Source organism: Phyllobates terribilis, unplaced genomic scaffold (assembly GCF_046119375.1).
Source record: "Phyllobates terribilis strain yellow unplaced genomic scaffold, ASM4611937v1 Scaffold_1__5_contigs__length_1240528914, whole genome shotgun sequence".
Lineage (NCBI taxonomy): Eukaryota > Metazoa > Chordata > Amphibia > Anura > Dendrobatidae > Phyllobates > Phyllobates terribilis.
The window spans coordinates 923660846-923682317 of NW_027362761.1; positions in this window are offsets into that span (position 1 = coordinate 923660846).

Consider the following 21472-nt stretch of genomic DNA (forward strand, 5'->3'; position numbering starts at 1 on the left):
TCCTTGTTTTAAACGTCTCAACTCAGTCTCAGCTGATGCGACACGGTCAGGATCATCATATAATAGTCCCAAAGCAGAAAAAAAACTATCCACTGATCTGAAGCATGTATCACTAGGTTGCAAAGAAAAGGCCCACTCCTGAGGCTCTTTGCGCAAAAGTGACATTATGAACCCTACGCACTGGTATTCATCCCCAGAGGACTTAGGTCTCAAACGAAAATACAATAAGCAAGCATTTTGAATGAAAAAAATTCTCGGTGTTCACCAAAAAATAAATCCGGCAAACATACCTTAGGCTCCAAGAAATGTGCTCCAGGACAGTTACTCACGTGCTGACGGAGTTCGGCCACCTCCAGAGAGAGTCCCTGCAGGCGATGAACCAAATCCTGAACCGACACCATGATGGAACAGAAAAATCTTTCCTTAGAGAATTTGCTGGCTGGACTTACTGTTATGTTCTGCTACCAGAGCTAAGGAAAGAGAGAAGATCTGTCCCTACGATAGAACTCAGCTTAATCCCTACGATGTAACAGGGAACCTGATCCTGCGATCAGACCTGCTAAAGTCCTAAGCTAGTCTGTACGGAGACCTATAGATGTGGGGAAGGAATCCCTACAAGTACTAAGAACTGGGAGGAATATGGGACACCTCCTAACAGAAATAGTAGCAGACAGACGAACAAACAAAATATATAGAACATAGAGGTCAGTAGACCAAGCAAACTAACAGAGAAAGACACAGAGCACAGGCTAGCTCGAAAGTAGATATACAATGAAGTCCAGCAAAGCCAGAAGGGCGGAGCAGGATTAAATAGGCCAACAAGGTCATGTGACCAGCAAAGGAAAAAAAACCTAAGAGCAAGGTTCTAACACTTTGATTATAAACTAATGAGCTTATTGGCTAGAGAGTGCTTAGACCATGGTCCCTGATGTCATGTGGACTACTATTAGTGTATATTTGGTCCCTTAGGATTGGTTACACTTGGATGATGTCAGATCCAACGTTTGTAAAAATGCTGGTCGCCAATGTGCTGGCTTATTATATCCTCTAACCACTGATGACCAGGTCTCTGGTGAAACATGTCTGGAGGCTCTGTGCTATGTTTTAAAAGCATTAGTCAGTGTGCCCATACAGTCATGATGATACAATGAGAATAGAGTATAGACAGCGGCTGCACCATACTTACCTCTGGATACATATATACAGGTTTATACAAACTATATATGAGGATTGAGGGATCAATAGAATTAATTAAGGGCTAGATATCTGATATGCTTAGGTCAAACTGACTCCTGCAAATTTTAATTGATGTTCTTTTATACGATATCATAAAGGTTATTTTTTAGGGACTTTAGTTTGGGGTTTTGGTGGCCTTAGGCAAACTGTATGTAGTCTCTAAAGTTGAGCCTATTCACACAAGGCATATGGCCACAAAAAGTGATAGAAAAATGTAATTTTATTCATACCAGAAAAATAAAAGGTTAAAAACAGGATGAGACACAAGAGCGTATGGCAAAACACTGCCGGAGGAGATGGGGAAAATATAGTCAACTGTGCTATCTGATTGCATAACGTGATGGGATGTCCATTAGATGGGTCGCAGTCCTTCTCAGCACTTATTCACATATACTTCACTTGACAAATGGTAAGGTTTTAATACTAGAGGTTAGGACCATCCGGAATAGGGTCACCCTGACGTGGTGGGATGACTTTTAAGGTATTTTTTAATCAAAATTATGTTAACTAAGCACCTCATATTATTTTAATGTACTATTGCTATTTATTTGTTTATTTATTGCAGGGTATTTGCTTATCTTGTTTTTATCTTGGGTTTTGTCTATTTAGTGGCCAGTGTGAACATGCGCCTACACGTTGCATGCACACCAACATACAGTATATTCCAGTTCATCTCTAAGGGCTTTTGTTTCAGTTTTTTTTTCACTCTGTCCAAATAAGGGTGTGGCCTCCCTTTTCTTTGAGCTTGACATTACATTCATGTAGTTCTCCATGACTGCATGCCCATTAGCCGGGTCTCAGTCCTTCTCAGCCCTTATTCACATGTACATCATTTGACAAATGGTAAGGTTTTAATACTACAGGTCAGGACCTTACCGAATAGAGTAACTTTGACGTGATGAGATGACTTTTAAGTTTTTTTTCATCAAAATTATGTTAAAGGAGTTGTCTACTACTAGGGCAACCCCTTCTTGAACTAAATATTTGGCTCTGATAAAATAAAAAAGCCTATATTCACCTTCCATGCCGGCGCCATTCCAGTGGTGTCAACACTCGTGGTCCCGGGGCTGTGATGCAGTAGAATGACACATGATGGCTGGCTCCCAATCAGCGCTGGCGTCACTGTCCCCACCTCCTGTCGAAATGAACATGAAGAGGAAGTCTGGGATCAGCTTGAGTCCAGACTTTCCTCTTCATGTTTGATTTGTTTGAAGGCAGAGACATTGACGCCTGCATCACGTATCATTCCACCATATCACAGCCCCAGGACCACGAGTCCTGACTCTGCAGGAATGGAGCAGGCAGGAAAGATGAGTATAGTTTTTTTATTTTATCAAGGCTGAACATTCAGTTCAAGAAGGGGTTGTCCTAGTAGTGGACAACCCCTTTAACTAAGTACCCTATGTTATTTTCATGCACTATTGCTATTTATTTATTTACTGCAAGGCATTTGCTTATTTTGATTTTATCTTGGGTTTTGCTCTCAGATAAGGTAGCAAAAGCATGGTGACATATGGCCTTTAACCACATAGCTAGGAGTCACATTAAGACATCTGGACTACACAGTGTTTCCTTTAGGCTACGTTCACATATTCAGTATTTCTCCAGTATTTCACATCAGTATTTGTAAGCCAAAACCAGGAGAGAAAAAATCAGAGGGAAAGTATAATAGAAAGATGTCACAAATTCTGCATTTTTGACCCACTTCTGGTTTTGGCTTACAGATACTTATGTGAAATACTGACAAAATACTGAATGTGTGTACATGTCCTTAAACATAGAGTATATTTCCACGAGCAAAAAATTTTCAGCTCACTATAACTATTTTTTCTAATGGGCCCAATAAAGTTTGTTTGTAACTAGTAGAAGGATTCACAGCAATATACTTGTCTAAAAGGAAGATGCACAGTGATTATACAAAAGTGATTGCAATTATAACGCACAGTTAACTTTTACCATTTGTGCAGGGTCACATTACAAGGGTCATTAGGAAACAAGAGCTTACAGATGAGCATTTACCCATCAATATAAGCAAGCCTCTTATATAACACATTGACATCTTATCTGCTTTTAGTGCACCTGGATAAACCCAAGCATTATTGAATTCAGCTATTTATGAGCATTATCTGTGATATACAGCTATTACGTACCATTTGTATGTAACCTGTTTGTATGTGACAGCCATTGAATGTGACATACTAAATGTGAATAAATGACTAATATTTTTAGATACTGTACATTTCTGATTATATACTTATATTCTATTAGAGATGTCTTACGGTAAAATTCAGCATGCAGCAGGTGGCTAATAACACAATTAAATTTCTGAGCTGTCTAAAAATAGAAAATCCATAAAATGTATGTAGCAGTGGAAAGCTGTTAAGAAAGCCACTGCATGTGGAGCAAATGCAACATCAATTGAAGAAGCTTCTGAAGATCAAGTAATGATTATGTCTATCTGCCTAGTTCAGTGATGAAAAGACAGACTCTGCTGGGATTTTCTGATATTGATTAAAGCCATAAGTGTACAATTATAGACTTTTTATACAAACTGTAAAGGAATATATATCAACCAGATTGTGCAGAGCAACAAAAATCTACAGAAATGTGATTTTATGTATATATGCCTTCCCTATGGTCCATAAAAGTCAATGTCTGGATCTACAAAGCACATTTGTTTGCTAATTGTCTTCCCTTTGTCTCGCTAAAAAAATCAACTTCGCCTATGGTTAAATGTGTTGACCCAACTGGCTAACCCCTATCTATATGACTTTATGCAAAACACCTACTCCATTTGTCAGAGGAGAGTTCTGTTTCTAAAAGCATCCTTCTGTAATAGTGGGGAAGGACGTAGCCTTTCCTTGGCACTGAAGTAGTTAAAGGAAGTGTCCCTGTAGTTAGACCTCTCTGAACTGTTGGTAGGCCAAGCTAATGGGTTAGCTTCAGTGGTCCAGTCAGTAGAGTAGAGGGGGCACATAGTGCCCTGACCAAGCCTTGAGAGTTATAGAGCTTGTTCCTGGCATAATTCCTTGTGGGCTGCAGTTCTTGTAATCAGTCACAAGATGCCACTGTCCTGGGTGCAGATGTCAGGTTGAGTCTGCTAGCAGTGTTACAGACAGTGATGGGGTTAATGCTGTGTGATGACAGTCCACAGAGGGTGGGCACTTTAGGAAAATCTCTGCTTAGTTTCCAGAAGCAGGAAGTGATGATCAGTAAGAGATAGGACAGTGAACTGTACGGGCAGCCTGACTATAAAGTGGCTGCTAGGGTAGACTGGAGCTCCATACTCTCAGACAGTGGGATCACCAGTGTAAAAGTCTCCCTATGCAAGAGTCCTGTTAGCTGGCTGGAGAAACTCAGAGGTATTGAGGACCCGGGGTGCTTCTAGTCTGCAGGAAGCAGAGGAAGATAAATAGGACTCCAGGCTAAGACGTGGTGGAGATATCAGATCCGGAACGCTGTTGATATTGCAGAAGAGTCTCTTGGGTTAGAGATTAGAGTCACAGAGATGCTTCACTTAAAGAGGGAACCAGGGCTGAAGATGTTGCCAGCACCTGTGAGGGAGATAATAGCCTGTCGGGCCTTATCCATTATATCTGCCTGTAAATACTGTACATATTCCTCTTCCCCAAGTAAAGTCCAAGTTATGGTTAAGAACCTCGTGTCCTCTGAATTTATTGCTGCCCTGGTCACAGAAGAGAAATGCCTGGAGACAGCCACGATCGGATGGTTTGAAGTAAGTGGAGAGCCCCACATACACAGCCACACATCAGAGGGAGGACACAAATTGTCTGTAGGGTGCCAGAGCGAGAGGGGGCTACAGCTTACCCATGACTACCTCGCTGGGGCACCTTACACTTCACAATGGCGGTCTTTGCAGTGACCAGTTGGCCACTCATACACTGTGAAAAAGAGCAGAAATGCTGGCACTGCTACTACACATGAAAAATGAGTAAATTGGAAAGCGTGGCATGGCAAAATCTTATACCGATCTGTCAGATATGGTGGTGCTCAGCCCACAAGTAAAATCTTATAAGCGCATGTTATCAAGGTTGAAAATGTCCAGAAAAGGAGTGCCACTCCCCTCCTGTATGTGAATTTACGGTGTTTTATTGAGGTTGTCTCATGAGGATAGGATACATGGAGGAGTGAATGAACCAGCTGTTTCACGTAACGTACGATTCTTCCGACTCTGACATCATAAGGTCAGCACCCCTTTAATGCTTTAATAACATCATATTAATGAAAAAAAAATACATCTAACCAAAAATCACTCCAAAATTGCTGTAACAACCACTTACAAAATATATAAAACATATAAATTATAAAAATAGACAAAGATCATGTCGGTCATATAAGCCAATGGTTCCTAAAGCCTTTGTTCTTTGGATAAAAGAGATTTCTCTTCTAAGTAGTAGATAATGTTAGTCTCCAACTACTGTAGGTGCTTGTTCATGATATAAACCCAAAAACCACTTTCAATTAGGATTATCCTGATGATAATCCTCATGTGAGCAATAAGTCTAGGAGAACCTTTTCCTGAAGATAGCGATCGTACGTCTTCACTAAAACGCTTCCACAAAGGACAACTGTTTTTTCCTTTATCAAACCTGCCACAATCACAAATGACAGCATAAACTAAATATTTGCTTTGACAAGTAGAAAAGTGATTAATTTTGTGAACATCTGCCAAATTTGATTTGCTTCCTGCAATACATACAGTATATTTGTAGTAACTGCAGTGTTTACACATTTGATTATCGGTACACTTTTACTTAACCAATCAATTCATTTTTTCTGCATCATTCTTCCTATAACTAATATGTCTTTTAAGTTACTACTTCTTTAAAAAGTTATAGTTGGTTGTCTCCTCGCAATATCAGATAATGTAGGATCTCTCTTGATCGCATGCCAACTGATTTTAATAATAGACTTAATGATATTGCTCATCAAATTGTATTGAAAAGATAACACAAACCTTTTCTCTTTACTTTTTTGTGGTATTGAATTAGCTTATTATGATTTTGATGGTACACTTTTAAAAATGCACTATGAATAATATTAAGTGGATAGCCCCGTTCTTCCAACCTTTTACTCAATTCACATGTGGATAGCCCCGTTCTTCCAACCTTTTACGCAATTCGTACGTTTGCTGTAAAAATGCATCGTCGGTATTGTTAACGTGCCTGCTGGTTTAATTACAACCTTTTCATTAGATTTGAGCCATGATAGAGCTTATAATTCATCATTGCTCAGGTTAGAGTTATCGAAAGGATAAATTATTGTCTTACCTTCCTTAAATAATTGTTTATAAAACAGATCCAAGACTCCACCAGCAGGCATGGGAGGATTAATTTTAGATGGTAACCCACCAATAAAAACTTAATTTTCTGAAACACATGTCTGGTCAAGTTCAACCTCTGTTAGGCTATGTAATACTACTCTATCTACCTCTGAAAAGTTTTAACTCATACTAAAATCTAATTGGTAAACTGCCTTTTCCCCAATATATGATATTTTTTACCATCAGAATTAGTGCCCGACATGAACATACTATGCAGAGTTATCTTGTGAATATATTTATATAAATTAATCTTTATATACAATAAAATAAATTGTATTGTGGTACTGTGTTAGCCAGAAAAATCGATGTAAATACTTTTTCTATGTTCAAAAATGACAAATGTATTCTCGGAATGATACCTTTATTGGCTAACCAGAACAAAATATATGTTTTGTTCTGTTTAGCCAAGAAAGGTATGACTCCGAGAATACATTTGTCATCTTTGGGCCTAAAAAGTATTTACATATAAATTAATCTCAAATTCTTCAAAGTTAAATTCATTCATAATTAGTGTTGAGCATTCCGATACTGAAATATTGGGTATCGACTGATATTCGCTGTATCGGAGTTCCGATACTGAAGTTCCGATACTTTTACAATATTGAATACCGGAATCGGAAGTTCACATAATGCCTGCGCTCTGCAGTGTCTCTGAAGGATGACAAGCTGGATGGCAGCGCTCAGCTGCGATCCAGCCTGTCATCAGAATGCCATCCCAGAGTGGGAGAATTCACCTGCTCAAGCGCTGACATTACATTATCTCCCTTACATTACAATTAAATGGAATAGCAGGAATTAATATTTTTTTAAGACGTTAATGCCACAGCCATGGTGGTTGTGGCATTACAGTGGTTGCCCAAATCGATGGGAACAGTGCTCACAGTGAAACATGAAAAGCCGGCAATTCATCAGCGGCATATACCGGTACCCGACAATTTAGAACAGAAAGAATAGAGCTATACACATAGATTAGATAGCTAGAAACATGTCAGTCACATATATAAGAAGTACAGTGACAGTGTTGGTTACTGTACTTGTCATTTAGTGTTAAAGGATTTATTTACAAAAATAATAGTGCTTTCATGCACCGTATCTTTAAAAAAGCCGTCCGGCAATTCAGCATCGGTTCCCGACAATTTAGAACAGAAAGATAGAGCATCACGCATAGATTAGATAGATAGAAACATGTTAGTCACATATATAATAAGTACAGTGACAGTGTTGGTTACTGTACTTGTCATTTAGCGTTAAAATAAAGGATTTATTTAAAAAAAAATTGGCGTGGGGTTCCCCGTAATTTTAGTCTCTAGCGGAGGTTAAGCAGACGGCTGGGGCAGATGTTTGAAGCCTGGGAAGGGGGTAATACCCACGGAGCTTCCCAGGCTACTAATATCAGCCCCCAGCTGAATACCTAGCCTTTACTAGCTATTAAAATGGGGGACCCCAAAAAAATGACATGGGGTCCCCCCTATTTTAATAGCTAGCAAAGGCTAGGCAGACATCTGGGGGCTGATATTAATAGCTCAGGAAGGGTGCCATGAATATTGGCCTCCTCCCAGGCTAGAAACACCAGCCGTCAGCCGCCCCAGAAATGGCGCATCCATAGGATGCGCCAATTCTGGCACTTAGCCTCGCTCTTCCCACTGTCCTGTAGCGGTGGCAGTGGGGTAATAGGGCTGGGGTTGATGTCAGCTTATAATGCCAGCTGACATCAAGCCCAGGTTAGTAATGGAGAGGCGTCTATAAGACACCCCCATTACTAACCCCATAGTCAAAGTAAAAAAAAAACACAAACACCCAGAATAAAGTCCTTAAATTGAAATAAACACACAATTCTTTATTGTTCTAAATTAAACCATACTTACCATCACGCCCATTCCAACTGAAGCCAACGATCTCCTGCAATAAAAGTAAAATAATAAAGCAACATCATCCTTACCTTTCCATGGTTCCCAGGATGGCTTCAGCTCTGCCACATTCACATGACAGGCTGGACCGCAGCAGAACGCTGCCATCCAGCTTGTCATGCCGCAGGCAGACACTGAGAAGCGCAGGCATGCTTGCGCTCCTCAGTGTCTGGCTTGCATTCCTCAGTGTCAGGCTGTGACGGCATCCAGATGAGCCGAGTCTCTCACGCTCACCACATGCGCAGGAGAATTCTCCCACGCTGTCAGTGACGTGCATGAGGTGAGCTGAATTCATTGTCGGCTCATCTGGATGCCGTCACAGCCAGACACTGAGGAGCGCAAGCATGCCTGCGCTTCTCAGTGTCCGCGGGATGACAGGCTGGATGGCAGCTTTCTGCTGCGATTCAGTCTGTCATCTCGATGTAGCAGAGTTGAAGCTGTCCTGGGAATCATCGAAAGGTTAGGATAATGTTGCTTTATTATTTTTCTTTTATTGCAGGAGATCGTTGGCTTCAGCTGGAATGGGTGTGATGGTAAGTATGGTTTAATTTAGAACAATAAAGAATTGTGTGTTTATTTCAATTAAAGGACTTTATTCTGGGTGTTTGTGTTTTTTTTAACTTTGACTATGGGGTTAGTAATGGGGGTGTCTTATAGACGCCTCTCCATTACTAACCTAGGCTTGATGTCAGCTGGCATTATAAGCTGACATCAACCCCAGCCCTATTACCCCACTGCCACCGCTATAGGGCAGTGGGAAGAGCGAGGCTAAGTGCCAGAATTGGCGCATCCTATAGATGCGCCATTTCTGGAGTGGCTGACGGCTGGTGTTTCTAGCCTGGGAGGGGGCCAATATTCATGTCACCCTTCCTGGGCTATTAATATCATCCCCCAGCTGTCTGCCTAGCCTTTGCTAGCTATTAAAATAGGGGGGACCCCACATCATTTTTTTGGGGGGTCCCCCATTTTAATAGCTAGTAAACACTAGGTATTCAGCTGGGGGCTGATATTAGTAGCCTGGCAAGCTCCGTGGGTATTACCCCCTTCCCAGGCTTCAAACATCTGCCCCAGCCGTCTGCTTAACCTCCGCTAGAGACTAAAATTACGGGAAACCTCACGCCAATTTTTTTTTTAAATAAATCCTTTATTTTAACACTAAATGACAAGTACAGTAACCAACACTGTCACTGTACTTATTATATATGTGACTGACATGTTTCTATCTATCTAATCTATGTGTGATGCTCTATCTTTCTGTTCTAAATTGTCGGGTACCGATGCTGAATTGCCGGCCGGCTTTTTTAAAGAGACGGTGCATGAAAACACTGTTATTTTTTTAAATAAATCCTTTACACTAAATGACAAGTACAGTAAGCAACACTGTCATTGTACTTATTATTTATGTGACTGACATGTTTCTATCTATCTAATCTATGTGTGAAGCTCTATTCTTTCTGTTCTAAATTGTCGGGTACCGGTATATGCCGCTGCTGAATTGCCGGATTTTCATGTTTCACTGTGAGCACTGTTCCCATCGATTTTGGCAACCACCTCCCCCAATACATTCTACATTATTGTTAGTTGTTTTCCTTCATGTAGAATTAACCTACAAGGAAAGAAAGGGTATATTTTCATTCCGATATTTGTGTCCCATTGACTTGCATTGGTTTCCTGTATCGGAATCGGCGATATCCGATACTTTTTGGGTATCGGCCCGATCCAATCCGATCCGATATTTCCTGATATCGGAAGGTATCGATCAACACTATTCATAATGCAAAAGTTGAGCCCTTTAGAGAGAACCAATAGACATGTATTAGATAACGACTCCCCAGAAATATTGACAATAGAAGTGGCTATAGAATCACTTTGTCCATCAGAAACTGCATGATATAAAGAATTGCTTATCGTCTCAAGTGACTTGCTTGCGATTGATGCCATCTCAGCTACCTCTTCATCCTGTGGCGGCCTCTTCTAATGGATCTTCTACAGGGGCTTCTCGCATGGCAGCGCTCGTATTATCAGTAATGTCCATCGTTTATATAGAACGAGCTGAATCTGAACCAGAGTCGGTAGTCCAATAGTCCATTTTTCGGAATTTCTTTTTTCTATTGACATTGCGATTCTGTTTGTTGGTATGAATCAAAGTCCTGTTGGTCACGTGGAAACTTATTCTGTTTTCTTTCTTTAATTTTGGCTTGTATCACAAGTAATCTTTTATCTAATTTGTTATGGATGATATTGAATTGGGTCTCAGACACACATTTTTTTGTTCCATTTTTGTTTTAAGTAATTCCTCAGTTATCAAAGTATATTCAATCTCAGTTTTTTTGAGGATAAGTTGGGTTAATTCTAATGAAAATCACACGTGTGCGTCCTTCCACTTAACAACAAAGTTTAAATCATCCTGGAATTGAGAGATTTCTTTGTAAACTCAATTCATGTGTAGATTTTTTGCTGTCACAATATGATTGTAATGAGTTTGTAGTCCAAACAAGTCTAACTTCTTTTTCTGCCAGTCATTACTCTAGATTTCAAGGTTTTAACACATAACACTTGTAATTCCTCTTTGGTGTTACATAATATGAAAAAATGTCTTCACATCCTCGTGACCTTTAATCAGTGCCCAAGTTCTTTTTGCCAGAACTTCTTCATTCATTCCATTCCACTGTATCAAAGTGTTTGTATGTATTGTAGCGTATTCTAGTGAAAAAAGTCAAATCCAACACATAGAAAAAGAGCAGAAATGCTGGCTCTGCTACTACACATGAAAAATCAGTAAATTGCACAGATCTGCCAGATATGGTGGTGCTCAACCCACATATAAATGCAGGTCATCAATGTAGAAAATGTCAAGAAAAGGAGTGGCATTCAGCAATTTATTGAGGTCATCACATCAGGATAGGAAGCATGGAGGAGTAAATGAGCTCAATCACTGCTCCATGTTTCTTATCCTCATGTGACAGCCTCAATAAAGTGTTGATATTTCTAATACCAGTGGTGAGTGTTGCTCCTTTTCTGCACATTTTTTACCTTGATAACCTGCACTCATTTACTGTATTTAAAGGTTTGTTCAGGACTAGGAAAAATATTAAGTGTCTTACAGTAGCAATAAAATCTGAGGATAGTCTGAGCATTGTAGAGCGAAATGTGTTACTTTAATGTCGGTCAGAGTTCATAGGCTTAAACAGGCTACCTTGGACAAACCTGGCGCTAGCCTCTCCATCTGTCAGATTCCGGCAGCCTTTGCCCTTTAACTAGGCATCTGGTGCTACAACAGGATCCACTGGATTGCTTCCTCTGAAAGGTTGCTGGCCAGGGGAGCAAATCAGAAGCAAAGAAGTCAAAGAAGCTAGGTCAGAACCAGGAGAACAGTCTGAAGACAAAGAATGGTCAGGAAACAGGCCACGGTCAGACAACAGGAATTCAATAGGCAACACAGGAGCATATAACACAAGACAGTGCAAAGAAGAACTTTAACTGGAAGTGAGTGTCAGAGGTTCAGGAGTTTAAATAAATGATAGCCCCACCCAGCACTCACAATACGGAGTTGGTTGTGAATTAAAAGCACCAACAAAATCAGGAATTAAACAGGACCGACGCGCCACTGCCCCACGTTGCCCATAAGAAAGGAAAGGCACCTTCCAGTTACCAATGTGGAAAGAAAGGGGACAGGCAGTGGCCTGGATGTTACAGTTCTCCAGAGTATTAAATCTAGGTTTAAGTCTGGCAAAATTAGTCCTACAGCAGGACCCAAATGACCCAAAGTACACATACAAAACTACACAAGAATGGCTAGTAGGGGAAAAATCTATTGTTTGAAATCTATCAGGACTGAGCTAGGCTAGTTTTTCATTTTTTGCCTTCAATTTTTCCCCAACTTTTTAAACAAGCCATAACTTTTTGTTTTAGCACCAGCATAGCTAAATGAGAGTTTATTTTTTTCCGAAAAAGTTTTAAATTTGTCTTTACGTTATAACGTAGAATAACAGGAAAAAATTCCAAGAGGAGTGAAATGGGGAAAATAAAAATTCAATTCTGCCATAGTGTTTGAGATTTGTTTTTACACCATTCATCGTGTGGTAAATAATGACCTGGCAGCTTATTATGATTGTAACAATAATGAGCTTGCATTGCTTTTTATATTTTAATGGTTAAAAAAATGCAGTAATTTGTAATATAAAAAACTGCTTTAGCGTTTTGTTTCACCATTTTCTGAAACCTGTGATTTTTTCATTTTTCTGTCGAGCTGAATGAGGACTTTTTTTTTTCATGCAAGCTTTCATTTTTTAGCTGCGATTTTGGGGTACATACAACACTTGTATTACTTTTTATTGCATTTTTTGGTGGATGTGTGGTGTTTTGTATTTTTTTCTTTACCGCATTGCTTAATTTTATATTTTATAGATCAGCATTTTATGAATTCAGTGGTAATATGTGTTTTTATTTCTTAATTTTTTGATTGGGAAAAAAGAATGTGATTCAAGTATTTAATAATAATAGTAATAATAGTAATAATAATAATAATTATTATTATTAGTATTGTTAATTTATTTTATTAAAACATTTTTTTATTACATTTCACTATGTTTTTAATCTCATTAGGGATTGAACTATACTGCAGGACTTCTATGTTTTTTGATATAGTGAAAATAACAGCCTTTGAAGATTTTGACTTTTTTTAAAATAAATAATCAAGAATGCCAATTAATTAATGATCTCTATTGAGATTCAAAATCAGCAAAACATTAACCCCTTCACCACTTTGTGTTTTTCCATTTTTACGCTTTAGTTTCTCTTCTCCCTTTCTTCCCAGAGCCATAACTTTTTTATTTTTCTGTCAATATGGCTATGTGAGGGCTTGTTTTTTTCAGGACAAGTTGATCTTTTGAAAGACACCATTGATTTCACCATATTGTGTACTGGAAAACGGGAAAAAATCTAAGTGCGGTGAAATTGCAAAAAAGTGGAATTCCACAATTTTTTATTTTTTGAAAAACTCTTTTTTTTTTACTTTTTACTAGAGATGAGAGAACTTGTTTGGAAAATGTTTGCCAATTTCAAAGTCGGCATGAACATTACACTTTCTGATTCGTGATCGGACCCCCGAGCGTTTTTACTTAAAATCGGCAAAATTCGGCGGTGCGGTAAATGATCACTTCTCCATTAGTGCTTTTTTTAGGACTTTGACTAGGATATTGGTGCTATATGATGAGTGGGGGGACATATTTGATGAGGGGAGAGGGTGGGGAGAGGTCAGAGGAGTGGAGGACTGTTCTTCTTTTTTTCTTTCTTAACTTAACGTGAGGAGATTCCGGCAGCTAATCAGGGCACAGGAACCATCCACAATGTCCACAAGGGCTTGTGTCATTGGATGCTGAAGTTACATGTTCCTCTCCATATAAAGAGCGGACATGTTGTTTTGTCATTATTTTGTCAGTGTCACAGTGCAGAGAGGCTGCTCCTGCTGCTACTACTGGATAGTGAGATAGTTAGCTAGGCGGTTGATTGTCAGTCAGCTAGTTCAGATAGATAAGACCCTGTGTGGCTGGGAAATTGACTTTCCAGCATATTAATCCTTTTTGCTTATAGTGTGGTCCAAAGACACCAGGCCACATTTCAGCACATAATATTGTGCTGCTAATATTGTGCTCCATGCCGGAGTCCACCTTTGAAATTCTAAACTCTTTCTGCTAATACCGTGGTCCTGAAACAAGTCCACATTTGTGCATAAAAAGATTTTGTGCTGGTAACTTTTTTAGCCAGGCAGTTCTCATTTGAAAGTCTAAATTCTTTCTGCTACTAGCATGGCCCTGAAACAAGGCCACATTTGTACATAGAAATATTTGGTGATGGTAATATTTTTATCCAGGCAGGAGTTCTCATTTGAAAATCTAAATTCTTTCTGCTGCTAAAGTGGCCCTTAATCAAGGCCACATTTGTGCAAAGAAATATTTGGTTCTGGTAAAATTTGTGGCCAGGCAGGAGTTCTCATTTGAAAGTCTAAATTCTTTCTGCTACTAGCGTGGCCCAGAAACAAGGCCACATTTGTGCATAGAAATACTTGGTGCTGGAAATATTTTTGGCCAGGCAGGAGTTCTCATTTGAAACACTAAATTCTTTCTGCTTCTAGTGTGCTACAGAAAGCATGCCACTTTCCTGCATATAAATATTTTGTGCTGGTAATATTTTTGGCAAGGCAGGTGTTCTCATTTCAAAATCTAAATTCTTTCTGCTACTAGCATGCTACAGAAAGCAGGCCACATTCCTGTGCATAAATATTTTGTGCTACTAGTTTTGCTTCAGCCAGGAGTCTACATTTCAAAATCTAAATTTTTTCAGGGCGAGGAGTGGGAGAACAGAGAGGATGACAATGAGGTTGTAGATCCCACTTGGTGTGAACCCAGAGGCATGCAGCTGAACAGCTCAGCAGAGGAGATGGAGGAGGAGGAAGACAAGAAGGTTACGTTGCGTATTTCCACTCAGACACGGAGTGATTCAACCACGACAAGCACTACAAAACTCTGGCTGTGGCCAGCAGCGGTCGCGGGTCTGCTGTTTGCCTAACCTGGACCTTTTTTGAGAAAGCAAAAGATGACCCAACTCAGCAAAAATCTACTCAGTAGAGGCTAAAATTGCAATGATTTGACTACTACATGCATGAACTGGCACATGTGTGATCAACATGTGTTAGTCTGGGAATCTCACTGCGCTAAAATGTGGACTAGCAGGCCTAGCCAACCACCGGCCGCCTCATCAACCGCATCTGCTGCTTATTCCTCCTCCGTTACCCTGGCAAGTGTTCTCACACAGGTCTTTGGTTGCTCAACCCCCACTTGTTTACCTGCTACAGTCTGGGTGAGTGAGAGCCCGTCAGCTATTACGGAAGTGGACATGCCTGCTGTTTTTGTTTCACTGAGCACACCACATCTTTCTCAATCTGCCATTACATCTCTGCCTGTACCTCACTCACAGTCCAGCAGTCCACCCTCTCTCAGCACAGCAGCCAGCCCTCGCTCTCACAGTTGTGGTCACATAAAAGATTGTTCCATCCTACACATGCCAAATCTCAGAGCTTGAACTCCACCATCTCCAATCTGTTGGCAACGGAAATGCTGGCTTTCCGCCAGGTGGATACAGGCGGTTTCCAAAAGCTGATGGCCATCGTAGTCCCAAAGTACCAGCTGCTCAGTCGATATTATTTCTCTAAGAAAGCTGTGCCTGTGCTACACCAGCATATCGCAGACAACATCACCTGTTCCTTGAAAAAATCTATGTGCATTTTACCACAGACACCTGGATGAGCAAGTGTGGCCAGGGGCGTTACATCTCACTGACTGGGCACTGGGTGACTCTGGTGGCTGTGGGGGCAGGTGGAGAAGGGGTTTCTCCACAAGTTTTGAATCCCCAAGGCTTGCAGGATAAACCTTTGTATGTAACACTTCCTCCACTGCTTCTGTCTCCTCTATCTCTTCTAGAGCCTCCACCTGTGCCCTCAATCTGTGCCTTAATGAGACACGTGTTCCAACAGTGTAGACTGAATCTCGCCAACTCTGTATTGCGCAGTCAGGACTCACCGCAATGTTGTTATTAATATACCTTGGAGATCGCAGTCACACACCTCAAGAGTTGTAGACATCTACCCAGGCCGAGTTTGAGCAATGGCTGTCTCCACTGAACCTGGAGTCAGGGAAGGTCGTGTGCAATATTTTTGAGAACCTGGTGGTGGCCCTATGCCAGGGCAGGTTCACACACGTGCCATGCATGGCTCACGTCCTCAACCTGGTGGTACAGCAATTTCTCCGCCACTATCCTAGCCCGGATGGGCTGCTTCAAAAAGCATGGTTGCTGTGTGCTCACTTTCGCAGTTCACACCTCATGGTTCATCGACTTGCATCGCTGCAGAGATCTTTGGGCCTACCGGTTAACCGGTTCATATGCTATGTGCCGACACAGTGGAATTCCAATCTGCACACGTGGCAGTAGCGACGAGCTCTGATGCAGTATCTCATTTCGCATAGCCTGGGCTTGGACAGATTAAGTACCTCTGCACAGTTTTGAAATGGCTATTAAGATGGTTAGTGCTGACGATTCCGTCATCAGCATCACTATTCCAGTCATCTACATTTTGGAGCACATTTTGAATAGTCTGCAGGAGGAGGTGGTGGTCCAAAGGAAGAAGAGGAAGCTGAGAAGGATGCGGAAGTGATAACAATATCCCTAGGTTCCAGACTGTCGTCACACAGGCGGGTGCCAAGGGAGGGTGGATTACAGTGATCGAGGGGGGCTCATGGTACCAGACAAGCTGTTAGTGAAGGTGCAGGAGCCAAGGAACAAATGGAGGAGGATGAGGAGGAAGAGGTGATGGGTACGCAACAGTCAGGAGATGCAGAGGATAATGATCCCCTCTCTGTTGTCCAAGGTTTGTGGGAGGGGACAGAGGAGGCAAGCTTCAGAGTTACCCCACCACCAACATACCATGGAAGAGCCTGACATATGAACACCTTCTTGCTGCACTATATGCAACATGATCCCCGTATTGTTAGGATTCTAAATAGTGCTTACTACTGGGTTGCCACTCTGTTAGATCCACGGTATAAGAGTACATTTTGCCAGATGCTTCCCGCCCTGGAAAGGGACTCACACATGCTGGAGTATCAAAATACGCATGTAGACAAACTTAAGAGTGGTTTTCCCCAAGACAAGCGGTGAGGCACCCAGTGTGCATCGCAGTTGTAGACTTCCAACCCCGGGAATATCGAGTCATCAACGCAAAAACATTAGCAGCAGCAGTGTAAGTGGCAGAAGCAATTACTGTGACTCATTTCACACATTTTTTAGACCAGCCTGTGCACCAGCACAACAGAGTACAAGTCTGACACATGGTGAATGACTGTAGAGGATGGTGCAGGAGTATCTCAACTCAATATCAATACCATCATGAATAGTTTGGACCCTTTTACATTTTGGTCTTCAAAAATGGAAGAGTGGCCTGAGCTCGCCTGTCACGCCTTGGAGCTTTTGTCATGTCCGGCAGCCAGCGTTCTCTCAGAATGTGTCTTCAGTGCTGCTGGTGGTGTCCTAACTTAACCGGCTGTCTCCTGAAATTGTAGACCGCCTAACTTTCATCAAGATGGACAAGTCATGGATCTCCAAGGACTTTTGCACCCAAATCGCAGACTGTACAGACTAGGCGAGGTTGTAGTTTTTAGCGTGCTGCTTTGATCTCACATTATTGCAGTCTGTGACAAATTTGTCTTGGCTTCTGTGCCTGCTGTTGCTACCGCTGCTGATGTTATCAATAATTTTTTAAAATGTCAAGAATCCTGTTTGGGTCTCCATCTGTTGCGTTGCCTATAGTGAAAGGGTGTCAGTGCCCCATTATACTATTACCCCTGTGAAATTGATGTCACTTTAGTGGTGCATGGCAATAATTTTTAGAAATGTGGAGACTCCAAGTTGGGTCTCCTTCATGTGTGTTGCCTGTAGCAGTAGGGCTCCTAGACCGGTAGGCCTACACTTACTTTAAGTAAACTACCTGTGTTACGATACTTAAAGTGGTTGTCTGGTAAAAACTGATAAGTCTGCAATCACTCTTTGTGATTGCAGACATATGAATCCCCCCAGCGCACACACTGTGCGCAGTAGGGATTCGCCGGTTTCACACCCGGGACTGGAGGGTATGTATGCATTATACATACCCTTGGGCAGTGGGCATGGCCTTGCTCTCCATACACTTGAATTGAGAGAGGGCGCACCTTTCTAGCCGACCGCACCCACTGGCCGTCTGTGTCCGACTAAACGGGTCGTGGCCTCGCTCAATACTAGTGTATGGAGCGAGGGTGCGGCCACTGGCTAGGGGTATGTATAACTTATACACACCCTCCGTTACTGAGTCTGAAACCGACTTCAGCCCTGCTATGTGTATCAAAAATGCTGATTTGCTATGAGTGACGGCCACCAGGCGGAGCTCACAGCAGTTCGGCAATGAGAACCACAGGGGTCTCCTACAGACCCCGGGTTTTCATGCCAACCCATCAGTGCCCCTTGATCATGTGACAGGGATGCTTATGGCAGAGCTAATGAGATATTGACAGCGGCATTTAACATGTTAACAGCATCAGGTGGTTCCCCCCGCGGCAGTTAGGGGCATGAATCAGCTGTCATATGCCTGAAAAGATGAAGGTTCATTGCCGGAGCCTGGACCAAAAAGGGGGTTCGATCTATGAAGTATATATACGTCATAGATCGTAAAGGGGTTTTAATTTATCAGGGAAATTCAATTTGAATTGAATTTATTTGATGCAAATTGAACGTTCCTTATTATGTTCTGAGGTCTCTCCATACCCAAGAGCATAATAAACGTGAAAAATAAATTATTACTCACTTCTCTTCTGTCCCACGGCCACCACAGCTCACTGTTTGGTTCTCTGCCCATAATGAAGCAATCTAATGAAGTTTTGCTTAACTGGGGAAAGGAAAAAAGAAAAGTTATGGAAGGACTGAGAGTTAGGCTATGGGGCAATAGGACAGGTGGCGATGAGTAATTTTTTTTTTTTAAAGCTTTTATTGTATGGTTTGTATGAAGTGAATTTTAATTAATCTGTATTCTGCTGAATACAAATTTTTGTACACTTTTATGACACTCTAATTCCACTCAAATAAATTCATAAATCTCTATTGCCAATACTGTTGATAACAATGATATATAGTGCCAATTTATTCCGCTGAACTGTACAGAGTCTCAATATTTAGTAAGCTCCTGTTTCCAAAGCAGATCATTTTAATTTCCTTATCTCAAAAACACGCAAATGTAAACTTTGGCCAATTTTATAAACTAACAATATATTTTTCGAGTATAAATGGCAATCAAAGGAAACTCATGCAAACACAGTGAGAACATACAAATGCCATGCATATCATTACTTATAAGAGGGAAGGTATTACCAATTAATGTAAATAATCAAGTATGTTATGTATAATGTGAGATTCACAGTCTCTTATGTGTAACGATTCAAGTAAATGAGAATATCAGTTGAGAATTGTTATAATGGAGAAATGTGGGTGGTTATCTGTTCTTTTAGTCAATTTTAGAATCAAGCAATCTGTTTCTACTGTAACATATTGTTTGGGATGGAGAACATCAACATAGTTTCAGTGCTTTTTTGACAGTTCTGACTAGTGAGAAACATAAGCCTGTCAGTTCAGACTGACTTCTTGAATCCCTGTTGCTTTGGATTCACTGTTTTGCAGCAACAGCAGATTAACAAAGTATATTCCTGAACTTATGTTTTGGTTTTTTTTAAAAATTGCATTGGAACCAGTTTACTGCAGTCAGAGATATAATAAAAATTCTAAATGTAATTATTAACTCTTTTAATGTTATTTTCATCACAATATAACTTGTCTTCATTGTTCAAGTTTTTACAGCAACCATGCCTAAAATTGGATGCCAAACTGCATGATACCCTGACTTTGGGCTACAAGGACAGGAGAGAAATTCTGCTCCTGAGCTCAGTAGTGTTGTAGCTGTTTGGTCTGACTCAATGTCAGATTATGGGATCACCAGTGAAGCCAAATTATGGGACTCGGGTATAACAGTCACGAGCAATCAGAGAAATGAACAACTGTTGTGAGCAAAACAATTCTGTTTATTACTCTGTAAGCAGAATTCTTATACCACTTACAGACAAATGTAGGTCCCACTGGAAATTTCTATTAGCTTCCCCTTTCTCACAAACATGTTATGAGATTTTTTAGCAATTATGTCTTTCTCAGTATGCTACTCAAAACATGCAGTTTTCTTAAAACATTGTACATTAGTTAGAAAAATATTAGACCAAATATGAAACCTTAAGAAAAATGTTAAGCAAAATATAAGAATATGAGACTAGTTAATATTAAAAATTATAGAATATAGAAGAAAATATTAACTCTTCTATATCAGTTTGTAAGGAAATGGGAAGTCGAAGGTGCAGTTCATCGGAGTTCTGCGACACTTGCAACCAAATGTCAGCATCTGCTGAGCAAGCCGAGAAAGGTGGAACCAGAAGATGGAGGAAGCATTTCTGAGGTGACAAAGTTGAAGGGAGCACCGGGTAAGGTGGTAGCTGTGGTGCAGTTACCAAATATAAAAGGGCCGAGCAGTAAGGCAGGAAAGCAGTTGGCGCCAACCAGTGAGAGAGTAAGGACGTGTGAACGGTGGAAAGCAGAGGCAGAATGACCGTGGTGTATCTGGAAACCGAGACCAGCAGGACATCGTTGGTCAAGCACTGAAGTCCAGACTACGCCTGTCAAGACCCGAAGCCCAAACTGTGCCGGTCAAGCACCAACGATCGAACTCTCAATATTGTTTGGGGCCGAATGACTGCCATGGTGACCATGAGATGTGAGTGAACCAGGCTGTTACTTCCAGTGTCGATGCACGGTGCAGGGTATAAGTCAGGGCCATGAAACAGAATGGATCGGGGCCGGTCAGTGTGAGGAACACACATAGAGTATTAAGTGACTGGCTACTAAAGACTAGCAGCCTAGCGGGAAAGACTGGTGAACCCCCTTAGTGCCAGTATAATAATCAAAACCGCTTGATGGACTATTGTAGTGAGTGAGCAGTTAAAGCAGAAAGAAATTAAAGTGTCATTCACACTGAAAGATAGTTAGATAGAATAGAGAATAAGATATTGAAACTGTTGAATTTTTGTTATTTCCATTACTGCTAACATTGTGTGACTTGATACCCTATACCCGAACAACTGACTGTTTCCATAATTAACACCTTCTTTTCTGTGTTAGGAAAATAAATAGCTTAGTTGGTTATTTCCACCTCATCTCTATCTGCGTGTTGCATTCTAGTAACTTGTTTACAAGTTCTTCCTTTTGTAAATGGTATAACCTTTACCACAGAGTTAGTAGGTATCTATACAGGGGCTTCTGTTTTATGGGTCTAGTACCCATAAGGAGGCTTCCCGGCAGCAGTGGTTATCAG